This window comes from Cavia porcellus, unplaced genomic scaffold (assembly GCF_034190915.1).
Source record: "Cavia porcellus strain 051 isolate PalLab524CR breed Dunkin Hartley unplaced genomic scaffold, mCavPor4.1 scaffold_22, whole genome shotgun sequence".
NCBI classification, from domain to species: Eukaryota; Metazoa; Chordata; class Mammalia; order Rodentia; family Caviidae; genus Cavia; species Cavia porcellus.
The window spans coordinates 39,514,628-39,521,794 of NW_026947505.1; the positions used below are offsets into that span (position 1 = coordinate 39,514,628).

General features: G+C 41.4%; 1 long non-coding RNA gene across 1 annotated transcript in view; it reads left to right on the forward strand.

Annotated features, from left to right (window-relative positions):
* Positions 1-6,788, forward strand: part of LOC106026899 (uncharacterized) — a 50,695-nt gene extending 43,907 nt beyond the window's left edge. Inside the window, exons 4-5 of the long non-coding RNA XR_001200496.2 lie at positions 5,083-5,273; positions 5,809-6,788. This is a non-coding gene — a long non-coding RNA (uncharacterized LOC106026899). The remainder of the gene's footprint in view (positions 1-5,082; positions 5,274-5,808) is intronic.
* Positions 6,789-7,167: the final 379 nt, after the last annotated feature.

The window sequence follows — 7,167 nt, forward strand, 5'->3', positions numbered from 1 at the left end:
TACAAACCTGCTTTTCCATTGGATGGTACTCGCCAACAACGTTCCATATATTTTTTTTTCACCTTTTTTTTTTTTAATTTTATTTTAGGAGAAAAGAAAAAAAAAAGCAGGGAAAGGGTACAAGTTATACAGATTTACAGAAAAAAAATGAACAGTAGGAAATCACTAGTTAATGGATTACATATTGTCATCTTAGAAATAATTGTTCAAGTCACAAAATTAAAGCTTGTAAAGTGGACATTCCATCAATGATACTGCAAACAGTTCTGTTCATTGATCCAATAAAACTCTGTGATATCATTTTCTATCTTATACACTTAAATATACATGCAGTTATATAGTTTGGAGCACTTTCTTTTCCTCTCTTTTGTACCATGACTATTACACATTTTGGGTTTCATTGCTCCCACGGTTCTTATTACTTTTTTGGAAGAGAGTAAAACCAAATGTGACATAACAGAACAGAATCGGTCAAGTCAAAAGGGTGGGCATAATAGATAATGTAAAAACATAATACAAGGTGATCCACAATGGTTACCATAATGCCTCCCGCTATCTCTAATGAATTGCCTATATCGTTAGTTATAATACAATTGAATAAAACAGTAAAGAATAATACCGACAAAACCAAAACATTGGAGACATTGTAGGTCTTCAAAAGTAGATAAAAGTCAACGAGAATGGGCGTCATAATGAATCTCATTATCTTCACAGCTGATGCCTAAACTTTCGAACCTGATACTATCCAACAAAACAGAATAGGGGAACATCAGTTAAAAACCAGATGGTGAGAGTAATACAGGGCTTTAAATCAAGGTAATGAAAAGTCAAAGTGGGTTACTATAATATATCCTGCTATTTTTTTTCCTTTAATTAAAAGGATAAAGATAAAAAAGTAAATAATGGAGTGGAGAATGAGATAAAAGAGGGCATAACAACGAAACAGCGCAGATCAAAATATAACCATTTAAGCAGAATAGTGTTTCACCACCAGATAATCCTAACCTAAAAGTAGTTACCATATTGTCTCTTTCTTTGAAATCCTTGAGTACAACTTCGTATACTGTAGCATTAAGTATATCAAAACAATGTAAAACCATTCAAGAGAATGACAGCATTACAGAGTATTTAGAATTGACTAACAGAAAATGAACAATGGTTTCTGTATAATCTCCTTGTCTTTAAAAGGTTTTTGCTTATACTATCGTACATAATAAAATCCAATAAGATACAGCCTATTTAGACCATTGGAGACAGAAGGACAAAAGCTAGATGAGACTTCAAACCAAGATGATACTAAATCAGTATTACCTATTAAGATGTCATTTTCTCCAAAATAGCTGTTCCTATCATCCAATCTTCTCTGCCTCATTTCTGTTGAGCTCTTTTTCTGTCAGTAGCTGTCAGTTTGTCTTCTTCATTTTGTTCTCTGCTCCATTCGTTGTGGCCTCTCTGCCATTATTTCTGGATTCTTTGTATTTTTCTTTTTTTAGAATATCCTGCAATACTCTCTGTAGAGTTGAATTGGTGGTTGCAAATTCCCCCAGTTCCTCTTTATCCTGGAAGCACCTTGTTTTTCCATCAATTTCCAGGGACAGTTGTGCAGGATATCTCAATCTTGGCTGGAGATTATTATCTTTCAAAGCTTGAATTATTTCCCCCCACGCTCTTCGTGATTTGATGGTTTGTGCAGAGAAATCTGCTGTAATTCTGATGGGTGTTCCCTTGTAAGTGGTCTGTTTCTTGTCTCTGACAGCTTTTAATATTCTGTTCTTGTATTGAATTTCTGGAATTTTTATAATTATATGCCTGGGTGTTGCTCTGTTTGGGTTGTAGGTAGCTGGGGTCCTGTATGCCTCATACATCTGAGTATCTTTACCTTTTGCTAAATTAGGAAAATTCTCCTGGATTATTTCTGTGAGTAGCTTTTGTAGTTCACTTGTTTGTGTCCCTACTTCTTCTTTTATGTTCTTAATCCTTAAGTTATGGATCCTCTTATCATCTTCTTGTCTTTGTATTATTGCTGTTTGTTTCTTTGTTATTTTTAAGAAGTTTTTCATTTCATTCTCCCATATTACAAGTCTGCCCTCCAGTTCAGATATTCTGTCCTTAGTTTCTTTCAAGCTGTTATGCCAGTCTTCGATAGACTTCTTAGTATCTTGGTAGTCCCTTTGAACCTGCTTCACGTATTCTATGCTTTCTCTGTTTTCTCCATCAAACAATTCTCCCCTTTTTTTCTGTTCTTCCATTCCACCACCTGTTTTTTCTTGGGTGGTACTTAGCATTTCTCTAACTATTCTGCATACTTCTAGCTTCAGGTCGTTGATAACTTCATTCCTGAATTGGTCTATGAGGCTCTCTATATGGCGCCTTATGTGTATTGGTGCGGTGTCTGCTATTGCCTGATTCTCAGAATTGGGGGCCGAGGAGCCTTTCTTGTTGCTGCCTCTTCCCATGCTGCCTCTTCTTCTCTGTTCCTTATATATGCAAGCTTATATAAGAGGCCCAGCTTCTCTCCCAGTCAGCCACAGCCTGATCGAATTGTGCCAGTTAGGTCTTCCCGCTCACCGCTGCGCACCAGGGAGTTACGGACCAGGCAGCCTACGCGTCTCCCCTCCCGGCCACCGTCAGGCTCTGGGATCTGGGTTGGGACAGCCTACCAGGTCCACCGGCAGCGTCACGCAGGCCAGGCACTTTTCACCAATCCTGCCCGAGAGGGCGATGTGTGGCTGGAGTCGCCACCGCGCCCTCCTCCTGCAGGACTGCTCGGGCCCAGAAAGTCCTCTGCTGGAGTCAAACTGTGGTAGAGTGTCAGTTTCTCTCGCTCACCTCACCACAAGTCAGTGCACGCCTCTCTGCTGTTCGCAGATTGCCGTTCTCAGAGCTTCTGCGCGTCTCTCTCCTTCCTGAGCCACTGTAGAGGCAGCCAGCCACTGCGCGGCGGGAAACCCAAATCGCGGCTTACAATGGCGCGGGGTCCAGCCTCCACACCGAGGCTTTTCTGTTCCTGTTTTAGCGCCAGGACTGCATTCCAAGTTGGTTTCTCTCAGCCCAGTTCGTTCCTGAGTCAGCAGAGCATATCTCCACCTGCTTATGTTTCCTTAGTCCGCACCATTCCTGGCTTCTGAGCCGAGTCTTTCAGAGAGCCTCCGGTAGTTGCTGTTATCTGTCCGCCATGTTCTCCCGGAAGTCTCCATATATTTTTGACAACATCTCATTAGACACTTATGAAACAATGTCCCGCAAGAGTGTGTGGGATTGTAAGACCATAGTCTTCTACCATCTGGAGATTCCTTATCATTTCCTAGCATGAGTTTAAAGCACACCTGGTGAGAAACAAATGACTCAGAAAGGGACAGGTATTATGAGAATAGGAAGTTAAGAGTTTAATAGATTTTTTTTGTAGCAAATCTTTCAAACTGTTTGTCTTATTTTGGACTGGATCAAATGACTCTCTTTAGTCCTTTAGAATGAAATGCCACTACCACGTCTTTCCCAAACTTGAACTGTGTCCCCAAAGCAGCAGTTGCAAACTTTTCAGGTTTATCAGGGAAAGTAATTTGGGAAACAGTAGAAATGGCCGGCACAGGGTCTTATCCTGAGAGGTCAGCAGAGACGGAGCTTGCACTGCTGGGGTTTACTCTCTAGCCAGAACGGGCTAGAGGGAACAGAAGGAAAGGTCTCATGCACAAGAAAGTAAAGGCAGACAAAAGCTGATTCTTTGTGTGACTGTCATGGCAAGGACTCCTTTTAGCAGCCAGGGGCTGTGGGAAAGTGCTGATGGCCAGGCCTGTCAGCCCTGATGAAAGTGGCTGTTGGCAGCGGTGCCCAGGAATACAGGGAGGGCTGCAGCCTGGCACACGATTCTTCTCACCCTGGCCACACTTGGGATGCGGATCTTGGGTTCCCAGGCCCCAGTCGACAACCTTGGGCTGAGTCCCACTTCCTCCCTGGGAAAAGCTGTGGCCATGGTATCTGTGAAAAAGGCAGGCTCTGCGAGGGAAGCAGGGTCTCCTGCAGCGTGCCGCAGACTGGAATTTCTTTGGCTTTATTTGTACCCTTCCACAGGCCATGCAGGCAGATGAGAGATTCAAAGGAGGAAAGAAGCACATTGTTTCTCCAGCTTCTGGTTATCAGGGGTTAGAATCACACATTTTAACACTGGAAGGACTGTGGGAATCAAGATCTATCCCTAAGCCCTCCCTATTCATTTTACAAAGGGGAGACTGAAGCCCAGGGAAGTTGAATTAGTTGTTTAAGATCTCACAGCTGTCTGTGGCCCTGTCTGAAACCCTGGTCTGCTAATTCCATCTCAGAGAAGGATCCTCACACCACCTAGGAGGGAAAGATCCCTAGGAGGGGAGGGTCTGTAGAAAGGAAAAGTCCCTAGGAAAGGTGGCAATCTGGGGAAGTTTATGAGCCAACAATAATGCTGTGGTCAGAACTCATGAGGGAAATGCTGCTTAAGTCACTTTGGGGAAGGGGTGAAGGTGAGAAAGGGGGGCGCTATTGTTTTTACCACAAAGACATGATCAGTGTCTGTGGTGATAGGACCAGTTCTGCAGGTCTTTCCCCATGAATACTTTTAGTTGGGCTGTCCTGGCTCCCTCCATGTTCTGAATCAATACCTTTCATGGCCATTTTGACATTGAGGAAGAGGTAGAAGTCACATGGTGCCAGACCCAGTGCATAAAGTGGATGAGAACACACCAAAGGTTTCTGCAAGCCCGCTTTTCCATTACATTGCCCTCAGCAGCAGCATTCACTATAGTTTTGATGATACCTTGTAAAGACATTCATGAAAGAGGACTTCAAGAAATGCTTCAGAAAATGGTAAGAGCAATGGGATAAGTGTGTTCAAAGCTAGGGGGAGTGTTGTGAGGGGGTTAAAGGCCATAAAATACTGTAACAATTTTTTTTAGATTTAAACACACATTTTCTGATCAGTCTTTGTATTCCTCCAAGCTAAGGACAAACATCATTCTCAAGATGTTTAAATAAAGCAAGTAACATTAACTATGTAGCTTTGAAGGAAAATATAATTCTCACAAGAAGATAATCTCATTTGTGATCAAATCCTAGGTTTATGTCTGTAGTTCTTAGGAAACTGACAAGTGTTGGTCCAAACACTATTTGGATATAAAAACCAGGAGAGAGAGCAACTCTGCAGCTTGCATTCAGCATGAGGATGGAGACTTCAGAGGAGCCAGGCACGTGATGATGAGGAGGAGCTGGGGTGCATTTGCGAATGAAAGAAGGCACTGTCTTTGGAGGTGAGTTATAGTGAGCTGACAATCTCACCAATAAAAGGCCAAGGAAATGAACTTCAAAGTGATGGAAACTGTGTTCATTCACTCAGGCTAAAAATAAATGTTCCCTGGTGTTCTGTAGTAACACCAGGAATCAATTCATTGGTGTAGTGTACAGACAAAAATTTTAGTTCTGTGTCTTGGTCTCTTTAGCTGTGAGACTGATTAGCATGATGTGGACTCTGGTAAGAGATGTAATACAAACACACAGACACACATATATCTGTGTACACATAAATGACAATGCCACATCCCAGCAGCACAGACTGACCATACTGCTGTCTCATCTTGACCATCTTGGTGGCCATCACATTCTAAAATGAGTTTGGGATTTTAGAGTGGAGTGTATGGATTTCTATTCTTGTTAGTTGTTTTATATTTATACTACATGTTTATGTATACATTCTGGGTGTCTTCTATTGAAAGATTAAATCTCAGGCACAGCATTAAACAAGTTTCCCTCCTTCTGTCTTTCTAATGGTTCCCTTCCATATTTTAGATGGAGAAACTGAGGCTCAGAAGATTGTATTGGAAGATCAATATTGTCTGGAGAGCACATCCAGGAGCTACACTTGGCTTTGACCTGAATCTTAACCAAATGATTTTATTCATCACCTCATACCCAGTTCCTGTATTTAATTTTGTCTTTTGGATTGGGGTTGATATCTTTATTTTTGAGGCCAAACTAGTGAATCTATATATCTACAGAAACATTTCTCCAACCACACACACACCACCAACTATAATCTAGCAAATATAACAAAGCCCCTGAGGTCTTCATCCATTTATCTTAAAAACCCTGCTAAGAACAAATATTGGGATGCAGATTTTAATTGCTTTTTGGACAAATGGCACAGTATTTGATCTGCTGTGAGAACAGTGTTTACAAGTCCCCACTCTTGTATAATCCCGTGCATTTCACAAATATCACCACTTCCTACCTCTATCCCAACTGTAGAGGCGGGAAAGCCAGACTCCAAGAGTGGCCCAGTGGCTTTGTAGCTGCTGGAAGTCAGAGGGGTTTTGCGCCTTGGAGCTGTTCTTTAGATTCCTGCAGCTATTTTCTAGAGAAAATCTTTCTTTAGACAGAACTGCCCAGCCTCTTTTGTGAGGTGTTATGGTATTTATTAAATATGTGGCCTTTGCTGCATTAGTGACACTTTGTAATTTAAACATGTCCAAAAGACTACACCTATGCCTTTCCAATGCATTTTAATACATTTGACTGTCTAGATCTGAACTAAAAGGAAAATCACTCCAGCAGAAGGTATTCACTATTCCTTCAGCAAACAAAGATATACCACATAATGTTGGATGGGGGCAAAAACTGTCATGGTTCAGGAATGTTTTGCAGTTGGGTTCTCTCTAAACTGAAAACATTCTTTTAATATGGGGAATTCCAATGAGGGCCATAAAAATCCTACACACATGACATAGTACCTCTCCTGAATAAAGCCTACTGAAAGCTTATTAAAAATTTACCTTTTTGTCAATAATGTCCTTTATGGGACATTTTTCTGGCTGCATTTTAATGTAAGGCTGGCTGCATGAAAGAGGAGACACAAAGGCATTAAGGCTCTGCCCGGAGAATGTCCCTATTATGCGTCTCACTGAATCAAATGCCACGTGGCCACCACCGTATATGGACATAATTTGAACTGTAGGTGGCTTTCGCTAACCCACAGAATCCTAAATCCATGGCCAAAGGGAAATATTAACATAGACATCTTCCTCAGGAAGTAAGAGTTGTGGTAAACAAAGTCTTACGTGAGTTGTTTTCACTGATTTAAGTTCTTTGTGTTTTAAGCATTCATTAGAAGGTTCCCTTTCTGTATAACTGCTCCTTTTTTTTGAAGTT